Source organism: Bombus affinis, chromosome 4 (assembly GCF_024516045.1).
Source record: "Bombus affinis isolate iyBomAffi1 chromosome 4, iyBomAffi1.2, whole genome shotgun sequence".
Taxonomy (NCBI): domain Eukaryota; kingdom Metazoa; phylum Arthropoda; class Insecta; order Hymenoptera; family Apidae; genus Bombus; species Bombus affinis.
Window position 1 is genome coordinate 8,753,868 of NC_066347.1, and position 24,576 is coordinate 8,778,443.

Here is a 24,576-nt window from a genome sequence, read left to right on the forward strand (position 1 = left end):
TGTACGATATATTCCAAACAACACGCTGGATTGACATTAGATATCAGCTAGGCTGGTCACGCAACTAATCGTGGTCATGATGCTACGAACCTGCTGGAAAGTAAATTTTAATCGTGGCACGAGCCTCTTGTTTCCCGATTGCGAATACACTTGGAATTACAGATTCATTTTTCGTTAAGTATCTGATTCTGTCGTAGATCATCTTACCGCACTGTAGTTGCCGTCGCAGTTCTGTCAAAATTTTCCTTGCCATTACGAAAATTGTCGTTCTGAAGCTTCTCGTTCTGTCAAAGAGTCTTTAATAATTCGACAACAGAATCTACGATAGGTCTAGGTATTCCTCGCACCGTTTTACTGCCTATCACATCCTCGTGATATTCCCAGGGTTGCGTTTAACCCTTTCGTAATGTATATACGGAAAGCGCAGAGCTCTATTCTATATAACAGCTATATTGGTGTATTATGCTCTACCATGTAATATGCGTTATTGACATTGGTGGCACGATCGATGCTCGTTGCTTTGTGAAACATGACAAGAACAAGCCAGGAAGTTGCCATCTATCAATGACGAAATATCCGATAATTCTCTATTCAAGATACAAGAAAGAAAATTGTTTTAAAATTGATTTAAATGTTAATTACGATGGTTCGTAGTGAAAGGCTTAACTTTACCACACTGCCATTCGCTGAACGTTTTATGAAAAGAAAAACACAACAATAGCCAACCGTCTTGTGAAGAGTCGATTCATCCTAAAGAATAAATAAAGACGAAGCTATACTTTCTCACTATACTTCCATTGATCCTATCACCATGGCCGGTATCAAAGGTTACCAGTATTAACGGCTGTTCCAGGATTATTACAAGCCTTCGTTGCTCTATCTAATTATCGAGTTGTTATCCAGCCATATCCCGTAGGGAATAGCAAGAAAATAAAGATGAGGCTGTAGGTACAATATCCTCGGTACACGGTATTACAAGAAATCTATATCCTTCCTCTTTCTGCTTCTCTCCTTCCCGATCCTGGTTACTCAATAAAAGAGTTTATCGAGGCATCATTTAGGAGATAAAATAGAAAAGCTTAATTCTCCTCCCCCCGTGACGTCACGCCGTTAACTCAATATCGTTCGTCGATTGGAGGCTCAGCCAGGCTTCGTGAAACAAAGTGGAAAGGTTGAGGACGAAGGAACAGGAAGGGAACGCAGCGAAGCATATTTTATCGCAATCAAAAGTTCTTCGGTAAAATCTCCCCGATCGTAAACGATGTAACGACGCAGCTTCGAAAATTTATTGCAGATTAGTTTGGTACATGCGCAAACTGTACGCTCGAGTAGGAGTTAAAATCCATTACAACGGCCACTGTGTACAACGCACGCACAATCCGGGTCCAACACGCACTGTCCGCGATACAAAATGATCGAAAACGTTCGCCGTTATCCTCTATACAGGGTGTCTACTTTGAAAGATGACGAAAGATCTATCGATTTGTTCTTTAATTTTGTTCTTCTGTTTCATTCGCTCAACAAAGAAACGCTTCATTGAATTAGAAGAGTATGTGTAAATACTTTTTGTAGCCACTGTATTTATCAATTACAGATATTACCGCAGGTCACTGAAAAATCTTAATATATATAACTAGAAATTTATAATTTGTTCTCCATTAACACCGCTGTAGCGACATATATAAAATATTACGTATAACGTTTGATTCGTAATAAAGCGTGAAAATGGTTTTGTATGATAGTACGAATTATAGATATGTACGTGTTGCTACTTTGGATAAGTTTTCATTATTTCTTGTAATTTTCCTTCGTTGAAGCGTGTCCATAGTAATCCAAGATGAATCTTAGAATGATGAAAAGAATGAATAAGTACGATAAAGCTCGTTTGTAAACGGTCACTGTGACCAAACATACAGTGGTTAAAACTTCGAGACAAAGGAAACGTGTGTAGATGTATAATTGGTGCGGCGAGGAAAATATATCTCGTTCTTTTTTATTGTTGTTCGTTGATAACTGTCATCTTAATAGAATCTGGACTTTTACTTATTTGCAATTATTTCGAGATAAAATTTAAAGTCAGTTTTAAAGATGTAACATTACATAGAACTAACGAAAGAATACAGAAATAAATTTACCTTTTGCCCTTCGTAATGTGAAATCGTTCAAAGATATATAAGATTATGTAAACTTGAAGTAACGAAGCAACAGGTTCATGCAAGATAACGAAATGCCTCGCCTAGAAATAACGAAGAAAAATATTGAATTGTTTCTCTACCACTTTATTAGCGTAACGCTCGTTTCGAGACACCCTCTACATGCATAAACGAACAAAGGCACCATCGTCGAAAAAGGGACATTGTTAGGACACGGTTGTTGGAACGTCGTGACTAAATACCATTTCCAATTCGATCCCCTTGTTCCTTTTGTTTCTCCGACCATGTATCGTGTTTCCAATTTACAACTAAAATTCCTCTCACTCCGTTCTCTGCCTTCGTTCTCGACCAACTCGATCAAACCAAAAGAACCCCCTTCACAAAAAAAAAAAAAAGGAAGAAAAAAGAGGGAGACAGAAAACAGAACTACAAATAATAAAATTGACAAGAAACGAGACAGGAACACCCAAAAACGCGGCAGAAAAGTTCTATTTCCCCAAATCCCCCAATCGAACGAGTACATTGGACTCTGTTTCATTTGGGATTGCTGTTTAACGCTTTAAAGTTAAGAACAGATGCTTCCTTATGAATCACTCAAAATCCAGTATCATTTACACATAGCGAAACCTAATGTTTATTAATTTATACAAGAATAATTCATTAAGCGCCAGGTTATTCATAAGTCACACGTTCTGTCGAATGCAAAGTTTCATGATTGATTTATAAGAGATTCTTTTATTCTTTCATTGATCCAGAAATCTATGAAACTAAGTCTTGTACGTCGGTTCGAAAAATTCGCAATCTTTCATCAAATTTTTACGTACAAGCTTATTTTATACATTATACAAGACAAAATTTACTAACTCAGCTACAGCAGTTCAGCAATTACAGTTGAATTTCCTAACTCTTTCAACATCGTCACCTTCGATGTTCAGTATTCTGGTATTTTAAGTTCTACTCCGACTCTTATTCTCAAACTACACGAGTTACATTTTGCTGTATGCTGAGAATCAGATAAAGTGATACGAAGAACGCAACAAACGACTTGAAAAATGGTAAAAACTCTGATTTCTGTGCGGGTTAAGGTGCAAGCGCGTAGCAATGAACGCCGACATCGCGGTGTTTGCAAGGTAGATTACACGCACCTAGTGTCGGCCGTCCGCGGTGCGGGCCTCCTCGTAAATATTCATTTAATCTGATCTAATCTATACGAACATATTCTGCGCCTCGTGTAATTGTCGGCGAGATTGCAAATCGATATCTAAATGGGCTGGCCTGCCCCTCCAGATATTGTACTTTACCGGACGGCTATTGGACGAGCGTGTTCCTCCTGCTGTGGCCACCCTTCCGAGGCGTCCTTCGCTACCAAGTGACTACCAACTTACGTGGCCCCTGTATCTAACTACCCTGTCGCCCCAACTTTCGATAGCCTGTGTGTGTTTTCCAACCGACTGGCAAATCAACCCGTTGAATAACACGATTCTACCCTTTTCTGCCTGCCGCCCCTATCTCGATTAAGCGGGTTTGTTACGGTACTTGTCCGAGTTCGCGTCTCAAGGTGTTGATTGACGGTGTCTGAGGGAGGCTATGGGTAAGCATGACTTGGAAAACTCGTAACCGATGGTATTCAGTTTGTGGAAATCTTGGTTTGATGAGGTTCGGTGGATTGCGGTTGGTGAAAGAGGTATTGTACAGGGAATGCTGCGGTGGATGAGGTATATGTACAGAAAGATATAGGTTCGGCTTGTACGTTGAGAATTAATTGTTTTTGGAGTAAAGTGGGTATTAAATGGTCTGTATAAGCGTAGACCCTGTGACCGGAGCAGAAATGTTTCTTACTAAGGTTTCTAGTTATGAGATCTTTTGGGGCTTGAGAAATTACGATATATCCATTAAAGCAGCCAATGAAATGCAAATTTATTTTCCTCTCGAGAATCACAAAAACCATTAAATACAGATAATGTTTCAGATAACGTTACAGTCTTTTATCCACCACCTATCAATTTTCGACAAGTTGACGCGCTCAAAACGCGGATTCTCCCGTTTCACAACGAGCGACGTATAAACGCATTTTCGTTTCGCTATTTGATAGTGTCGCGTTACAAGTACCTACAACAGTTCATTAAGCCCTTTTTTACTTATTCGCCACGGGCAAGCAATAAAAAACGTATTATTTGCGGGGAAAAACGGTCATGACGGAGAAAAATAAATACTCGTTACGCGTGCACGAGGCGCCGTAAATCCCGACGCTCAATTTCATTCAATATTTACATCGTCGAAATGAAGCAAAACGACAACGTGGGGGAACGAAATAAAAAAAAAACAACCGCGGGAAAAGAAATATTCACCGCTTGGGCACGAAAATGCAGGAAAGGTGAAAAACAACGGGACGACGAGACAATTAATCTCGCAGCGTTACTTCGAGCGAACCCAGAAGCGCCCATAGGCCGTTTCAAAGAGCACGAAATTAAACTTCCGCGAACGTGTTCCACGACCGTGAAAAATAACGCCCGTTGGCCGAAACATTTGCATCCGCTTCGCATTTGCGTCGGATTTTCAACGAACGAAAAGCTAAGATATTAATATTTTTTGTAATATTTGTGGTACACGCGAGACAACCGACAAAACTAGTTCAATTACTTCGTCTTAATAATTATCGATTGTAAAGTGGTATACGCGTCATGTTTCGCGAGGGAGACTACTGCGATAGTGAATATGAAATGCACCCCGTGTTATGCTGTAAATTATGGTGGTGCGTTACGTGGAGAAACAAAATTGGCTCGACGCGTGCATGTAAATTTAGCTACGTTTCAGGTGTTTCGTGGGTTGCAATGATCTTGGGGTTGCTGTTGGGGTTTAGGAGATTCGTTTGTGATACTAGTTACGGAAATGCAACTTTCGAACTATTCCTTCGTAGCAGGCGGAAGATATTAATTTAATTTGTTAGTTTACTTTGTAGAGTAATTATGGAGATATACAGAATTTCAAATTGTATGAAAATCTGTTATTTCATATTCATATATGAATTTCGTTGTATTGTATTCTCATGCAATATCATGTTACAGTATAGTTATTTAGTACGCTAATGCAGCGCTTGAAAAATGCATAATTATCTTATTCGAACACGAAGAGAATACTGAATGTATCGAAATAATTAAAAAAAATTACCGTCGGTACTCTACACGCATTAATAATTGATAAGTATCATCATTACGATACCTCGCGTATTATGCGTAATTTTGACGAATAAACGAAAACTTTCATTTTCCATTGCCCTGTTTTTTTACACAAACGAGCAGCGTCAGTGACGATCATGAAAAATTCGGAAAATGAAATCAGCAACGAACGAAATTCGACCAAAGGGAATTTCATCGAGGTAAATTTATCACTTTCGATATTTCGCGTATACCGGACGCGGTGTGGTGTTTTGATGTGGTTCGAACGTTATTACTCGTCGTACTGTTTATTAACCGTCACTGCGTTAATCAATTATCACATAGTTACCCTCAACCTGATGAAATCGAAACGACGAATCGTACAGAGTTACTTTCGACGTTTAACACGCCTTTATTTTTCCACGGTCGCTCTACAATTTCTGTTTGTAGTACGACACTGCAGACGGTATCACTGCCAAATGATATTCAAGTTCGAGTCTGGAACGACAAACGTTGGAATACTCTGTTTTATACCAACTAAATTAATCGGCGACCTGTAAATTAATTACAGCTTGGCCAACAGTACGATACTTTGTTAATTAGTTATCTTCCGTGGAGCAGAAAACGTGATCGTTGATTTGTACAGGGCGAATGCGATCAAAGTTCTTGCGGAAACGTTTCTGTGATACCACTTGGTGGTTCGTAATGGTTCGTGCAAACGAAGAGATGTTTAAATCTATCGCGTGCGTCCGTTAAATGCGTTGCGTGTAATTTAACAATGAGAAACGAATGAAAAACGACTATAAAATTTTCTTGAAAACACTTAGGTAATGAACTTGAAATTATTTAGAAAAGACCTTGAGATACCTAAAAAATTCCTTAATATAATCATTACCTTAAAGAACAAAGCTTGAAAGAACTTTAAGATCAGACGATTTCATTTTGTAAAAAGGTAGAATATTCAAATTGTTCGTAGACATTTTTATCAATTTGTGTTATATTCCAGATTGTTCCAGAAAAATTAAAAAGTTCTTCCTGATTGCAACTTTTCAACGAGTTGCTTCGACAGAAACAATTACAGAGAACATTGTTAAATCAAATAAAATGATTTTACACCTTGCTTTGCCTACCGTTGATTAATCGTTTGTATCGAGACTTCAGTAACTGTTGACGAGAAACTCGATTCTTTTTCAAGTTGCTTTGAAATAAATCGCAATGGGAACAGACTCTCTATCGATCGAGACGCGATTTCATTCTTGTCTGCTCTTTAGTTATCGGGTTTAATCAATGAACAGGATTAGAGATGCACGACTGCACTGAGAAAACTTCAGATGTAACGATTCGAATCGCGCTAATTTTTGTTGTTATATCCTAAATTGCGGTCGATGATAAACACTTTGTGGAATCTTTCAGATTAAAAGAAAGGGAACGGAGAGTTGGAATTGAATTAAAATGCTTCAGCAGAATATTAATTTTTCCAATTCCAGTGAACTGATATAGACATACTTTGTATTCTTTTCATGAATATAAAAGCGTCATACCTTCTTAAATTCATTACAATTTACAAGCTGTACAGGCAACAGCGTATACTCGTATAACAATTTTTCCGTACTTCTACAGTAAAATATTATCTCGTATGTATACAAATTAAAACGTTAACGAAAGCGTCAGATTAAAATTATTCGCAGGCAAATAGTAATATTTCATTTAGATACCAACAAAAAGTTCTGCATAATTCTCTTGCTTGAATAGGGACGTTCTTCAAACTGATAACAATGTACTCATTCTGATCTACATACAATGGGAGCACTATTTTTATCATATCGTGCATCTTCTATCATATCATATCGTTCTTCTAATCAATTTAACAATTTCTTCTAATCAAATTAACATTTGATACTTTTGAAGTGCTTTGTTTTAAGTCGTAAATATGCGAACAAATTCAAATGTAATCCAAATTGTCTTAATTACCACCTACGAGCTACGATAATTAATAACTAAAATACCTCTAGACAATATGAAATGTAATATCTCCAGGTCTGTGACAACAGTTAATTAGACCAAAATCTTCAGGGATTTCAATGCATAAGAACCGAAGCAAACAGGACGATTCTCAACCATCTTTTACATACTATTACCTCCCAGCCATATTCGTAATCTCTCCATTCAAAGCTGTCGCCTGCAATTACCAAGCTCGCCAGCACTCGAACAATTACAATTCACAAATTTGTCTCTATTCAGCAAAAATCGGTTTCCCTTTCGCTGTCGTTCTCGTAGCATACCCTGCGCCTGCGAGATGTTGCGAGAAACAACCTTGTTCGAGGCCAGATAAGCGAATCCTTGAGCGACAAAACTCGCGTTCATTTCGATGCATCGGGCTGGTAGTACGTGACCCCAGGCAATGAACATTTTGACTTGTTACAAAGACGGGCCAACAAAATTGGCTTCTATCCACGAGCAACGTCGTCGTCATCGGCGTGGGTCTCAGTTCGCTGATGAGACTCGCGCGTCGCTCCTGTGAACTACCAAGCCCCTTTCCACCGATGCCAACGCGTCGAATTCCCGTGAACCCAGCACCCGCAAAGGCAAGCTTTCCGGAATGAAAGCGACGCTGCGCCGGTGTGTGCAGGCTTTCAAATATCGCGTACCAGAGCCCGAAACCAAAGCGAGATGTCGCGGCAAACTGTGCAACGCGACCACCCGTTCCCGTCTCTTCTGTAATAATAATGCCAACGGGAGCAGTTGCCGTGAGATATTTCGGATGTAAATCGTTCAAGTTCCCGCGACGATAGCGAACGACGACGCGTATACCACCGCCGTTTCCGCTGGAAATACTTCTACTTTTATTACTACCGTGCACTCGCTAGCGTTCAGTAATATTATTGCGTTTTGTCAGAAATAAAACGCGCGATGTAATAGTAATGGGGAAGTTATGATTTTGGTCATGAGGCGGCTGATGGAGATATAGTGAAATTGGTATTTCGATTTGATGAATAACTAAAATTGATTTGATATTATAGTTATTCATATTATAGTTCAGCGATACAGTTATTGGTCGAGGTAGAGAAATTGATTATATTTTTGGAAATCACAGTCTATCCATTCTAAGAAATAGAAAAATCTATATGACTTCCATTGTTTTTGTGTTTTTTAACTTGTTATAACGTTTTATATAAACAGATTGCTAACTATGATCAGAGGTTAATAAACAGACTTCTTGAAGAGTTGATTCTTATAACAATGACGGTTAATTGATTTATCTAGGTCATTTCTTCCTGGATGGCTCTGATTGCGAATTCATTCGACGAAGTTATCTTTAATTAACTATGTAAAATAAAGAACGAAGTATAACTTGGTTCGTTTGAGAAAAGTTGCGCCTCTCAAATCAGATAAATAGATAAGCAGCTTTCTTCCCGTAAAGATAAAATTTCAAATAATTGTGACAACTGTGTTTAAAAATCAACTCAATCACGTCAGTACAAGACTTAGCACCGACATGCTTATGTTTAATCGGACTCGAGCCAAATTAAGCCTGGATCGCGCGAATTCGTGGAAAAGAACTGGAAAAAAACGAGCGAACGTAGGACGAACGTTTGCATAGCGTAAACAGCGATAATACGATTAGATATGGAAACTATCGGGACGTTTATTTGATCGGGGCAGCCAACAAAAAGTCGAACGTGTGACAGCTGTTTAAACATGACACGCTGTTAACCTACGCCCAAGTGCAAACCAGAAATCTAGAAGTTCCCTTGTCGCGTGGAAATCGTGAGCTGTATCTACAATAGCCAGTTATCATTCCTGTTATCTGTAATGTGTCGTTGTTCCGAACCATTAACGCGAAGTGTCCAGATACATCTGCTAGCTCTTTTTATCTCTTTTAATAACGAAAACGAAATATATTAGGTTTCATTAGAAAGTTCAGTCGCTTTTCTGTTTTTTTAATACGTTTTAACAACCAGGTTAATTCCTGGCTATTTTTCATTAGTTAAATTGAAATTGCTCGGTAGCGTAAAATTAAAAACCTCAATCATGCCGACGGTGGAACATTCGATTTGCATTCTCCGCTCTCATTTTGTATCCGAAGTGCATCGAATGCAAATTCCTCCGCATACAACACATTCTCCTCTCTACAGATTACCCGTGCACAACGATAACAACAATAAAGGAGCCACCAAGGTCCATGATAAATCATACGGTATTGTTTCGCCACAGCTTCCTATTTGAAAAGACAAAAAACCTATCGTTATATCAACGTCCGACTCTAAGACCGTGCAAAATCTGCACAATTTTACGGTAATGGATTTGCGAATCACGTAGCCGATCATTTCTTTAATGCATTCGATACCAGTAGCCAATACACATACCTAACTTGTATCGTTAACCTCGATTCGAGGCTTTTAGGAAAACCTCTCTTTCCCTTCCAATTCGTATGTTCTCGATGTAAAGCGACGATATTTTTTCAGCGTTCGTTCCTTCAAAACCTGCGTGTTAAATAAAAATATCTGATCGTTACCTGATATTAGAACGAAACAACCAGTCAATTTGTACTTTTGTTCTCATCTTTTTGTATAAAAATTATTTGAATTTATGGCGGTACATTTATTTAAGCTTTCGGCGATATTTCACGAAAAATACGAACGAACGCTTTTTCTTCTTTCATTACGTATTTTTTCGAGAGATTTGTCGGTGCATTCTGAGAGAGGAGCAGTTAACCCACTAGTATTTTAGCATTAATTTTAGCGGACATCGATTTCCACGCGTATGATGTTTTTTTTAGGGAGTTCCATAGAAAGCTCACCAGTTAAAATTGAAACAATATTCATACCTGACAGAGCTTTCGAATGCCTCATGAAATTGGAATATTTTACTCATACGACTTATTAATTTTAATTAAAACCATCTTTCCCTCTCCCCCTTTATTTTTACATTTCAGTAGGGATCCGTTTGGAAGTTCGAACCCGAATGCCGTATTGATTTTTTTGCCACATAGCAATGTTAAAACGCAATTAAAATATGTCGCTGTTAATAACTATTAACACGAATAATTGTCTCGTATTACATCGTTCGACGGTCTTTTTGTGCATGTATGATAACATTTTATCATCTGCGACAGTTTAAATTCATGCAATATTTATTTCGGTGCGCGACAACCTGGCCTGAATTAAAACGCGTTGTCGTCGCTCAACTATTAATATCGATAAATGACACGCATTATTTCATCGAAAGTAATTCTTTCACGTGCAGGACATCGATTTAATGATGCTTCCGCTTAAACTGTACCTGGTATTTGTTTCACTGATCATCAAGTGCAAATACAATTAAAACACGAAGCTATATATAGGTTAATATCAATGAACACTTCGTATGCTGCTCGAAACTCAAAAGGAGCATTCGTTACTATTTCAAGCAGCTATCGTTACTCGTACTCGCGCAGCACTTACTTTTTCCCAAGTTTCATTTTACGCAATTTCGCGGCGAGTAAAAACGTATCGTAGTCAATCGATAAATAACACGGGTTATGCCATTTGGAAAGACTTTTATGAAAATCGGCAATTTATTGCTGTCAGAGAAATGTTTGTTGTTCGAAGCACGCGGCAGAAAAGAATTTAATTAACTTGCGCAGTTTCCAATAAATGATTTGTAGCACGATTTATGATTTGTTTCAACGGGTAGAAAATTACCTTGTAATTATCATTTCAGTGAGTTTTCTTTTTTTTTCATTTTTCATTTCATTTCCAATTCCAGTTCGTAAATCCTTTCACGTTGCATTTACAGTTTAATTATTACTATGTACAGGATGTTCTCGTAAAGCGCCATTTCGCAACCACGCGTCGTTTAAATCTCCCGCGATATTTATTTTTCCGAACACCGAGTGACAAACGCAATCAGGACACGTTACTATCGGTAAACCAGTAATATCAACAAATACCTCGTGTTATCTTATTCGAAGTAACGCAATTTACCACGTCTATCTAGCAATGTCAATTACTGAGGCGGCGCGTCAATCCTCGCCAAGAATAACAACGCGTCTCTGTGCATCAAATGTGACTTAACACGTTCCATCGAATCACCTGCGCTTGTATCGATTGAAAATTTTTAACTTTTTGGCGAAAAATATCGTTCGTGACGATTGAGAGTCAAAGATTCTATGTTTGGTAAATTGTTTGTAGAAATGACAACCGAACAACCGAAACGTGTTCGACTATACGTATTGTTGTATCCTATTAAATGTCAGATCAACTCAGCAGAATTCGATGCCCGACTACAAAGGATGTAGGTCAGCGAAGTCACTTGTTCTTCGCAGGGAGGTTCGAGAGTATCGTACTTCACGAAGATTATACAAAGGCAGAATTCCTGTCGATGAATGATCATCTGTCTAATATATGCTCAATGTGAATGCGAATCTCTAACGAGATTCGTTTATTGAATGTATCGAGTTGCACAATGAAATCCTCGGCGAATCATCTTATCGATTACGATGACTCTTTTATGCCCCTTATTATTTATAAGGCTTTTATGCGGCTTTTTTCTGAAGCAATACGATTAATAGGAATATTAAATAGAATTAAGGCCGATTTATCAAGAAATACTTTGAAACTATTCGACGTGTTCGCAAAAGCCACAGCACGATACTCAAGAAGGCCAGACAGCTTTAGGTATGCTGTCTGATCCCTGGAATGACCTACCTGGAAATTCCTGGAAGGAATTCGCTCGTAGAAAAAAGGATTAACGAGAAATAGCAAACCGTTAAGACATTCTTCGCTTTTGCAGTCGATATTACGTTTAAAACATTTTTTTTAAGCAACAGAATGCTTTTCTTATTATTCGATGAATTCCAACTCATAAACATTTATTTGCAGTTTTAATGAAACTCCGGAACTCAGTAATATTTAGAAAATTTAATATCGCAAAACGTTCTCACAAACCTAAATATATTGACGACTTGGAAACATTCCACTCTATCTGTAGGCGTTCCGAAATTACTAAATTTGAAATAATAACTCTAACTCTATTTATCTTGTACATAAGTGATTATGTATTAGCCCAAAGTTAAACAATTCGATCGATTCGACATACTTACGACTTGTCAGAAAAATAAGCCTCCACTTCAGATTGTCATCATGTTAACAAAAAGCTAGTAAACATTCAATTATTCACGATTCCATCTGTTATTTCACAAAGTCAAACCTGTTGTTATCTTTGATACTCGCATAACCCTGAACAGGTCAGATCTATTTGACCATAATCGAAATATCGAACACGAGATTAGCAGAATGGTTATGGCGCGTGTGCGTCTTCCAGAATACGGCGAATAAAATAGCTATATCGGTAAGAACATGGTGGCGTAGCGCCCTACAGGATACCAATCTCGCGACCCTTTATCACGACCGAGTATCACCGTAACGATTTATTGCGTCGTAGGGCTCTGCTTAAGATAAACAGATCTAGAGATCGCGTGTTTGATGTCGGTCCAATAAAACGGCAATCCCTAGACCAGCTGAATCAGTTACAAAGTTCGTTTTTAACTTGGAACGACGAAACGACACGCGAGCCCAGGCTTAATAGCTTTCGCGGATTGTGTACACTCACAGATTTTCAAATTTCTACGACGGATCTATTATTTAAACTTGAACTTCGATAATAACTTCCTCTGAAATCGCGTCTGCTTTAGAATTAAACGGTTAGCGTAATTTTTTAAAATTATATTTCATTGAAATTTTGTAGCTTTCGAATTAAAAAGTATCAAACGTTTGGTCTCCAGTCAAGAAGACAATTTTAGTATTAGAGTTTCAACGCATTCGACAAAATTAAATATAAATAACATTATTTTATTAAAAAACACTCTGCATATAGAATTATCTTTCCGTGTAGTCGACTTCTATTTCGTTTTCATCTAACAATACAAAAGGATTTCACAGTGAACTTCAATAATATAGCAGAAGAATCCAATTTCCTGCAAAATGTTCCGATCACATATGCATCTCCATTGTACGCTGATATGACAACGGGATCGATCTAAATGATCCAGCATGTCATAGATCACAGCGGCATATCGACACATTTGTAGAGTCTTTCCTGCGTCGATCGACAGACCGAAGGAGTCGATTATCAACGACTTTCAAAGAATCTCAAACAAGAATAAGAAGGTTTCGTTGTCCGTCAGAATCTTTCCGAGGGTAATACCGATCTTTCTCTCATCGTGAATGGATCATTAATCATTTAGCTTGCTAATGGTCATCGAGACTAGGTCGAAGCAACGCGGTGCATGAACTCCTCCAGCAGGAGCAGGATACTGTAGAGATGCGCGCGCGTATCGCAAAGAGTAGATCGCAAAAGGCTCCTTTCAAGGAGACGTCCCGATTCTTCTACGAGCGAACACGCAAAGGGTGGTGGACGCCGGTTAACTCTATCCTTTGATCGAATTCCACCACACGGAAACAGCAGAGATAGGACAGCGTTATCGTACGTGCTACCGAAAAGGTGGATAAGGATGATAAAGACGCTGAAACCTAATCGCACACGACGATGAGTAGCGTCGAGGATATTCTGTGGCATCGTGTATACGTATACACACGACCAGAAAGAAAGCCGATGAAGCATTCTGTGCAGGATAAGGCATATAGAGGGTACGGATCGAAGGAAGGAAACCGGAAGGAACGAAGCGGTCTATGTGTGTCGTTGGTGTTCGCGTTTATTGGTAGCAGATAGGCTGATGCGTCGGATCATTAGGGAAAGGGCGAACCTTTTAAATAGACGAAAAGTTGCCAAGGTGTGTATTGTGCTTCGAGCTGGCAAGATTCGGGCTGGCATGCTTCGAACACGAAGAAAAAGCTCGAGGAGGTAGGGGAACGACGAAGAAAACGGGTCGGGCAAGTGCGCGTGCGATCGAGCAAGGGTAGATGGTGAACTTTTTTGTTCTGTTGATAGGGGATGAAAAATGGAGAGTCACGGAGAGCTCGATTAGAAACAAGAATATGAATCGGCCACCCCCTCGATCGTCAATATTCATAGGACGTAGCCAGGACGTTGTTACTTAGGCACCTCGGCTATTTAGGAAAGAAAAGCTGGCCGCGAAATGAGGGGATGATGCCACGCCGCTTCTCTTCGGACGGGAGCCAAGGTATTCTCCATCCATCGATAAAGCGTTTAACGACCTGGAAGTCGAGAGTCTGCAAGATTCGCGAATCGACACGCTCGAATAATTAGAGAGAGAGATAATTAGAAGAGGTTAGTGAAAAAAAAGCTGTATCCGAGAGGCTTGGACGGAGAACAATGGATCATTGGTAATTAAACGGCGAGCCTTCTGTTCGCCGTTTCTTCGATTAAATACGATGATATGAAAATGGAAGAAAGATGAAGAGCTATTGACTCGTGCGACCGTGCGAGATTTGTCGTAAAGGTCGCATATAAATTGAAAACCACGATCGATTCGGGAACTTTGAGGGAGAAAATCACCGGGAATAATTGGAACAGACTCGCTAAATGATAACCCGGTCAACGTTATCGTTGGGAATCCGCTCGAACTGCAATTAACACTTTCCAATTGCCTATTCGAATGTGCATTATGCCGAAATCAACGAATTCGTAGCTTCTCACCGACTCGTTCATGCGAATAATTCGCTTCGGTTTGTTTGCGCTTGCAGACCGACGAGCTCGAACATCCTAATTTTATAATAGCTAGCAAGTTCGTGTCATTATTCTAGGCGAATATCCACGAAGTAACGCAGTGAACTGCGTTTCCTTCCGTATTTCATATTCTTGCTGAATTTCTCAAACTGTTAGGCGATATTGGAATAACGTAAGAGGAATTTTTACACGTGCATAGGTCTGAAATGAAAGTCGTTTGTCCCGGTTATATGGTTTCTGTAAACTTATACACGGCGTCATGTTACCGAAAGTATATTCATTCGGGAGTACTTCAATTATCCAGTGAAGTAGACGCTCGGGTAATTCAAATTTGTGAAAATGGAGATTGATATCGTAGGGGCAAAGTAAAGAACTGTAATGACGATTATATCTAAAAAAAGGTGCTGTCATTTGTTTCGTCTAAAAGTTTTAATAACGATATTATACACGCTACGTTTTATTTCCAGAAGTATGTTCTAAAAATGACGATAACCACTTACATGTTAGCATTTAAAAAATATCTGTCAATGTTCTATCAGTTTCTATCTCTGTACGTATTTCATACGTGATTCTTAATACGTTCAAGACATATGATCCAACATACGAGGCATTTAATCTTACGAAACGTACACAAGGCATAAATTATTCAGGTTAATTCTAAATATTATGTTTAAAGATATTATAGAAAAAGATCAAATTATAAATGAAGCAATTTTACGACTAATCGATATAGCAAAGTAATCAGCTAACTAGATTTGTTACAAATGAAATTAGTTGAAACGCAACCGCAACAACTTCTTTCCTGCCATCATACCTGGAACTCGTTTTTCATCATAAAACAAAGGGATCTAAAACACAGAGGAAAATTCCAGCGTCCTTATTGTCGGGAAACTTTTCGACGACACCTACTGCAGGCAGAACGTCCTTCCTTGTAAAGTTGCCAGTTTTTGTCGACTGGCTACGTTTCACGTTGAAACTTACGGAAGCCACGAGCAAGTCGCGGACTGATGAATTATTGTACATTAGCGGAGAACGTCGCTTTGTCCGGGAATAGTAGCGTACAAAGTTAAAGACTCTGCGAATTTTGTATTCCAGGAGGTAGAATTGTTGCGAAAAATAACAGGTCACGAAATTATGAATGGCCGGTTGAGCTCACTGAATAAACGAACGAGCCTTGAAATTTACAAGTTTCCGCCACTATCGCGCGCGCCATTGTCACCGGGTGTTTCGAATTTTCGCCGATTCATCGAAATAAGTCGATCTCGTGATTCAATTGCCGCCACCGTAATAAATATCGGTGATGAAATTTTCGAAGGGAAATTAATTTTATCTCGATGAAAGCGAGAAATTATTAGCGCGCGTGAAAATTTCCTAAAGTAAAATTAATGCCGATTCGACCGGACGATGGTGAAAAATTGTCAATGGCCAAAGAAATTTTTAAAGCAATATTAATATCCACCCAGAACCGTCGGAGAACGAAAAATTGTCAATAGCCAAAGAAATTTTCAAAGCAAAATTAATTTCACCCGACCCACTCTCGACGTTCGAAGCGAAAAATCGCTTGGCCACGGAATCGAGTCGTGAGTAATGTGATTCGCGTATAAAATCCGTGCCAATTTTCGACCGGATTTCCTAGAGGAGCTGTATGGAAAGCTGAATAGCTGACGCGCGTTGATTGCATGCCTTATAACTGTAAGAAAGGATACATCGTTCACACGGATACGCACTTACCCTTCTGCAGTGAGTTACGTTCTCTCACGAATAAACAACTATACTCGCAGAGATTTCTCAACGGGTCCCTTGCGCTCTCTGTGTCCGCCTCGTATAAATCGTCGGGTAACATTCTTCGTCTCTGCCTGCCGCACCATCTAACTTATTCCTGCATGCTTGCGGTGTACAGTTTGATGTAAACGATCAAACATTCACGGGATGAAATGAAGGCAAACGAGCTCGCCGTCCTGCTACTATATACATATACGTATATAGGTTTGTTTCTTATTTGAATATGCAATGGAGTTGGCAGCGATAATACTGATATTGCCTGTCGATGAATATTAATAGTTCGAATAGTGGATGCTTGATTGTCGATAACGATATTTGTAGATACGGGAAAGAAATAGGACGTAAGTCGTGTTAGGTGTAATATATCAATGGAAATGGACTTGGGTATTCAGGACGTGCAACATCATTCGTCTTTGTAACAAGTATAGTATCCGATAACGTCGAGATTCGGTAGTATTAAGAAATCAACGACAAAGATGGAGTATCTATTCTTAGATTGTCTGTATATTACATTATATAATTATTGGTCAAACACATGGAATTTTTGTATTGATAAAGATACAAATTTTTCTCAAAGACACCGCCGGGTGAAATTTCACTAAGGTTGTCAATAATCTAATTAGCCTACCGAAGATTGAGATTCGTAGATGGAAATATAATTTTTGTATGACAGGACAGGTAACCAAAAACGTGAAATCGATAACCACAGAACGTTTTTGAATTTTCTCATTAGATTGTCGATAAGATACGATGGAAACATCGTATCGGTCAATATTACGATACCAGCATAGGTCGACTGATATTGCGGCATCTGGAACTATGTATCTCCCCTAGTTATCAAACGTTTGAAGATTTAGTGGCATCAGAGGGGTTATCGCTTCTAATCGCGAACACAATTTAAGGCTCGTCGATGTGGTGAACGTTACGCCAGATTCACCAAACGTCCTTGAATTCAATAGCGTCGGAAATGTTACATCTGTATGTAACCAATGGATCAATCGATGTGAAGCTGGAGTGCGCAACGTGTGTGAATTTAGTATGGATTTACCACTCGTAATCGGTGGATTTGATAACGTCACGTGTAGAGCAGTCCGTAGATGTGGAACATCTTTGGTTTCAATGACGTTAGAAGTACTAAATCTAAAGCGATTCACAATTGCTAGAATTACGTCTGATTTTATAACATTTTGAGTATTATCGCCAGATGGATAATTTTGATATTATCCACGACCACTAAAAAATTCGCTCGATAATAAAATTGTAATTATCAGAAACGATCGTCCACGATTCGCTTAACACACACACACACACACACATACATATATACACACATATGGTCGAACAGGAAATCACAGTTGATTGCAACCGCACGAAAGAGAAACGGCGTTCTCCGGAAACGAGCGATAAGAAACTGGTTCCTTCACCTCTGATCCTACCGATTTACCGTCAAAGAGTTTATTTCTTCCAACTCGGCGACGGATCTATCGCACTTCCTTAATTGTATCGGTAGGATCAGAAAGGACGGAGAGGAAAGCGAGAATACGCTCGAGGCTTACCAAGGAAACGCGGCAGCTCGCGGATATTTTTCCACCAACGCGGCAAGTTCATTTTCAGCTGGGTCACGTGCTTGCCTCGAATGACGGGCAAAGAAAGGAAAATCCCGAGCCTCGGGGCTCGTAAAATTTCGTGCGGTCCCAGTCAGCTGCTGGTAGATTAAACGCTTTTTATCCGAAACTAATCCAGTATGCAGAATCGAATTAAAATTGTCCTCTCTTGGATATCATTTACGGTCCCGCTGAGGTTTTTCCAGTTTTCGATGCCGCGATATTTCGCGAAAATTGCGGAGAAATTTATTTCATGAACCTTTCTGGTGTGAATGCCCTTGCGACCTCACTGCTACTGTCATTTGTTTCTAAAAGTAGAAGATGGCTATGACTTTGTGTTACTTTTCTTGGATTCGAAGATCGATATACGTATATTTTTACAAATCATATTAGATTTCGTTTTATTTTTATTCGTGTTAATTATAGTAACTGTGTCGATGAGAAAGAAGAATATCTACCTTGAATATACAATAGGAATATCGAATTATTTTCTCCTTTGAGAGTGAATATGAAGATAAACGTAACGAATATCTGTACTTTGTAGAATTTCAGCGCAAAAAATTTGTTCAACGGTATAACGCTAACTGATTTAATACAAAGTACGCATATAGGTATAATCAGTGTCTACATTAATAGTGATAATTCAAGCAATATATTCTTTCCAAATAAATATCTACAAACTACAAACTAACAGCGTTTTTCATTCTGTACAGATGGATGAAGTTTACGATTTTTCACTTGCATATACTCGAATACAACATATTAAAATTCCAAATAATTATAACTATATTTTATCCTTCATTCTGCATAAATTTATGTGCAGACATTTTTAATATACCTATCTAGCAGCTCATTAGGGAAAATACATCATGTTTCTCGTAAATATAATAAACCATTTGTACGAACTAAATTACTTAATCAACGTAAAAACAAGGATATACAGAATTCAGTTAAAAATTCTATTTAAGAGTCTACTACAACTCTGTAAAAATTCTTGTAGACCAGCTACACTAAACTAATGTTCTTTCGCGATGTTAATCTCCGCTAAAAGGAACTATAACGCCGCTCAATTACCGTTCAAGAGAATGTTTTCAGGCTAGTGTAAGATACTTAAACATGTTCAAAGACTTGCGGAAATTTCACCAACCCGTTTCCGGCTGCTCGCGAGTCTCGTCTTTCGTGTTACAGCAGAAGTTAATCTAAAAAGCGAAGAAGCAGACGTTCCGCCGCGCTGGCCAATACACGTTGTCGTGTTCTTTCGAGAGACACGAGAGAGCTTAAAAATGGCAGCCAAATACTCGTATATCTTGACCGTGCAGACGGTTAAAAATATTCTTAACCCGAGTAAAAATACAAGTCCCTTACACGCTACAGTGGTTGAGCAGGTTTATTGACAATGCTGTTGTCTTCTACAAGGAAAACGAGCGCAGTATATTCCTGTAATGAAATATAACAGCGCAAGCTTGCTTGAATCAGGATTAAACTATATGAATTATTGCAACAGCGTGAAAAGTTCCGTTTGTGTGATATTTCGATCGCGATAAATCAAATATTTGACTTGACGATTGTTAAATCAATAGATGAATAATTCTGATAAAACGATTACTAAACGTAGACATTCTGTTTCCTTCAATGTAATATATATTTCATCATATGAAAAAATATCCGTATACTTTCCAAATTAATTAATGATACGATTTGTTTATTTCCCAATCAGATGATAAACACTACTTTCGTTTATCAGCTTGTCAACATACACGTTTCTCAATCATACACGGTGCTACTATAAATCAATCAAAGTTTTTGGACGCATACACGCGGTCCAGTTACTGAAATCACCCTGTATATAATTATTTCCTGACATAAGCTATTGCTCGTAACAGCAGCACTCAAGTAACAAACGAAAAAATGGAGTAACGAAGAGGAAAAACTGTATAAGAACCAGATTTCTCGTAAGAATTAGACAGGTATTTCGCGTGATATCGTGACCGAAGCAATTTGCATCGTAATGAAAGTCAATTACAGCGCGTTCCATAAATCACGAACGCGTACACGCCACTGGTCGTCGCCGGCTTTTGTGTGTATCGTTCGGTACTTGTGGATTTAGGAGAATTTCGCGGTCCCGTCGCGCTGGAACCGCGCAACTTCCACTCCAACTAACGCGCACAACGTCGAATACGCGTGGCGAACATTCCAGTCTATCCAAATTTATTTCCATAAACGGCGTAAGTCGTTCGAGCTGCTTGATCGTGACCGTCTGTCGGTTTCAAAGAGAACTTGGCGGTTCGAGAAGTTTTATTGGGGATGGTGTTCAGTATCTGAACAAAAGAGAGACAAAGTTTCCTAATCCGCAAGGATCCGCGAGAAAGTTTAACCGTTTTTTTCCTCCTGTTGTACGATTACTTTGCATTCATTTCCGTTGATTACGAGAACTTATTTGCTTGCAGCCAGAGAGAATGAAAAGAGAAGAAGCTTCGTATACTTTGTTTGCTGGTTTATCGCTGAAAGAATACTTTTATCTCGGTATTTTATTTGAGAAAATTTCTAGATGCTTACTTTGATAATTATAACAGTGTTGGATTAAAACTTAAGGAGAAATTGAGTATTAAAATTGTAAAAGTTGTAATTCAAAACAATATGCGAGGAAAGATAATACGAAGTAATATTATATTACAATATTACATGTAAAGCAAGCGAATATGAAATCTTTGAATTATCGGTTTGTTATTTTAATGAAAGAATTATGTAAATTGCGTTACCCTTACTCACGCTTTCATATAGCAAGTTCAAAGTTTGAAACGGTGCGAAATCCAAACGCGGTGTATTTTATCTTCGCGTCGTAAAATCCAGAAAAAGTCGACCAAACTGTGGAAACTTTTAGTTGCTTGTTCAGTGCTTCGCGGAGCGAAAGGAAGTCATCAATAGGTTCTTTTAGCTCGAGTTCGCTATTCAAAAACCAGATGCCTCCAACAACTTAAGCAGTTTATCCAACGTGATTATCTTAAGTCGTATACGAAGTTAACATTGAAAAACTATAGAGGAACGAAAGAACAAAAGAAAACTAAAACTCTATTTTTAGTCTGCTATAGAATCATTTATTTTGCCATGAAGGATAGTAAGCATTAATTATTCTACGATATCGTGTTATTATCCATAGCAAAATCCCTTCGATTTTCATAAAACACGTTATTTCCATCCATGTCCTTAATTGTGGTAAAACCATCTTTTACCATTCAATATTCTTCCCCAAAAGCAAAATACACGTAGTTCCCTCCATCAGAGCTCGTTCACTAAGCTTAGAAAATAAATCCGCTATTTTTGTTACCGGAAAGCGCACGAGGGAGGCCGCTTAAGGAGATTACTCGTCTCAAAGTAATTCAAAATAAAACGAAGAAACCGGCCGAGGCAAATAGCGGACGGACGATTAAATGCTTCAAGACGTTACATCACCTTTTTTCCAACTTTCAACAGGGATGAAATTAACCTTGCCCTGCTTCTCAGCGTGGAACTTTTTCTTTCGATTCATTAAAACTTCAAGGCTCGGGCATGTTGTATGATAACGTCGTGAAACGACGATTCGGCGGATCTTCCGCCCAGAAAAGGGGAGAGAAGGCCAGAAAACGGAACGAGTTGCTTTCTTTCGCTCTTTCTCTCTCTCTCTCTCTGTATTTTTTCTGCTTGTGTGTGTAACTGTTTCTGTGTGTGTGTTTTAAGCCCACCCTCCGATCTCTCCTTGTGCGCCAAATTCACGAAACAGGACGTGCGATAGCCTGGTTCGCTTGGCTCTTCGGTACTTTTTCCAGCGTAGCAAGACGATTTAATAAAGGGAGCGGAAACATCGCAGTTCTTGCAAGCTGGAACGGATTGAAGCTCGAGTGGCTTATTTCTCCACCAGCCAGACTATTTTACTCGAAATTTCCTCCTTTGCGTGCCGAGTGGCCCGTGCCTCGGCACGACAAGATATAAACGAGGCAATTAGCCGCGTTAAGATAAACAATATCGTGATGATTTTTTATAAAGGAAAAGGAGATAGAGACACGTATCTACAATTTTATTGAGGAGGGAAACGTACTCTGCGGTACTTGTGTCCGATCTAAAACGTACTTTGCAACCAATACTGTTGTAAATTTGTGAACTGATATAATTGATAATATATCCAAGGTATAACATTTCACTGTAGTATCATTTGAGAAAATTGAAACGTGGTTCTCATTAAACCATTCTTCTTATCACTTCGATATTTTGCAGTCTTCCCATTTTCTATACAGTGTGCTACCTAAAGTTATATCCAAGCCAAATGGGTGGCTTCTTATGAAAAAATAAAAAAAAAAAAAAAAGAAAATGTAGTAGTAACATAGAAAAATGAAGAATACAATTTTTCCATTTAAGGTATCATTTCCAGAAGATTGAATTTGTACGTGTTTAGTCGTGAATCTGCCTAGTAGTCGCGTATGATAGATTTTCAAATTTATTTTTCTCGGAAATAAAGCACCTTGTGAAAAAATGTTATTCTACACTTTCGATTTATCCTCACACGTAGAATGACTTCCTGCTGATTATTTAGTCCAGTCCAAAATTAACCATGTTCGAGTATACCTGATAAATTTTTAAATTCGATTTTCTCAAAAACTAAGCTCCGGATGGGATTTTATCTTACACTTAGTTCTTTTCATGAAGAATCACCACGTGCCCTTTTATGCATAATTTTCGGCCGCAGCCTGTATAATCCAACTCATACAAATTCAATGAGCAACGATATAAATATCCCAAAATTTAAATAATATAGCGATATAATTTAAAAAATATATAATTTAAAAAAAAAGATAGTTAAACTCGAATCCAACGTAAGGGAACAATAGACATCGTTCGAGTCTTATATTTCTGTCCAGTCAGAGAGATACACGAAACGCCTGCCTGCGTCGTGGTAAAAGGCAACAAAAGTATTTGCAGCGATGACCGAGCAATCTGAATGGGTTCGTTGCCGGTTAACCGAATGGCCGCACGAGAATGGCGTGGCGCCGACGTTTTTTTACCAAACAATTAGACGAGAACGGTGAACACGAACGGCGAGAGCGCATTTAGGACGAGGCCTTCGCCTGACGAATCGGCTCCGCGAGGTTTCTCGTGAAAACAGGCCTCGTTACAGAATCAAGTCTACGATTTTTTAATTCTACTCTTTCGCCTTGCGAAAGTTTATATCTTTATTTCAGATGCAACAAAAGTAAGATCCTAGCCTGTGGCGGAACTTCAAAGCAACGGAGAGTGGAAGGAGGAGAGAGAAACAGGAAGGAAAAGTTGGATTTTTAGGTTTGTTAGCCATGGTCCATTAAAAATTAAGAAATTTCAACCAACCGACACAGCAGCCCTGAAGCACCGCACGAGTGGAGAAATCTGCCTCAACTACAATTAACGAGCTAAATAAAAAGCTCTTTCGGATCGGAGATTTTCATTTCAATCTCGTTTCCTTTGTTTTCTGTATTTTTCCCATTTCCGTTTTATTTTTACCAGACTTCCAGATTCGCTATATTTTGCCAGACCGCCTATTTTTTTCTGTTTTCATCATAAAAATGGCAGAGTTGCTTCAACTCGCTCACAGCGTGCCATTTAATTTTTAGTACTCTCGACTGTAAATAATTAGTATTGCCAGCTGGCCGGGTCAGTGAAAAATTAATTTCTTCCATCGTCCATAGTAATAATCGTACTAGCTGTCAGGTGACCTTTCTGTGGTCGTGAGTGATATTGTTTGGAATCAAAATGGAAAATCCGAACCGGAGACGCGAGCAACGCATTACATGTGAGAAAAGAAACTGTACGGGGTCTCAGCAGGAACAACCGCCTCGGTTTGAAAACGGCGAGAATCGTACATCTAAATCGAGTCACGGCACGTTTCTTTGAAAGCGCTGTCATTAGGCTACGTAAGCACATCAGAGACGCACACAGACTCGTTAATGATCACTCGGTCTTACCTCGAAAATCTCGATCTTCCTGTTCCTCATGGGATGGAAATCTGAAACAGAAGATTTTACAAGTTTTTAAATTGGTTCTGTAAGACAGAAAGCTGCAGTTTTACCTATTTTATATAAAAAACGGTTTATGATTTCCGTTTCACAGCAGGGATAGCCATAAATAGATCTACTGATCGAATATTCAAAGATAGTAGTTAACGTCACGGTTGTAAATTGATTTTCCAATTTTTAAAGAAGCGCGCTAGTTAAATTGGTATTCAGAGAGCAGCCAACTAAGCTTGTACGC

At 38.8% G+C, this 24,576-nt stretch overlaps 1 protein-coding gene across 1 annotated transcript in view; it reads right to left on the bottom strand.

Moving 5' to 3' along the window:
- Positions 1-24,331, bottom strand: part of LOC126915831 (leucine-rich repeat-containing protein 24) — a 292,299-nt gene extending 267,968 nt beyond the window's left edge. The window contains exon 1 of the mRNA XM_050720919.1: positions 24,291-24,331. The gene's annotated coding sequence lies outside the window, so the exon portion shown is untranslated. The remainder of the gene's footprint in view (positions 1-24,290) is intronic.
- Positions 24,332-24,576: the final 245 nt, after the last annotated feature.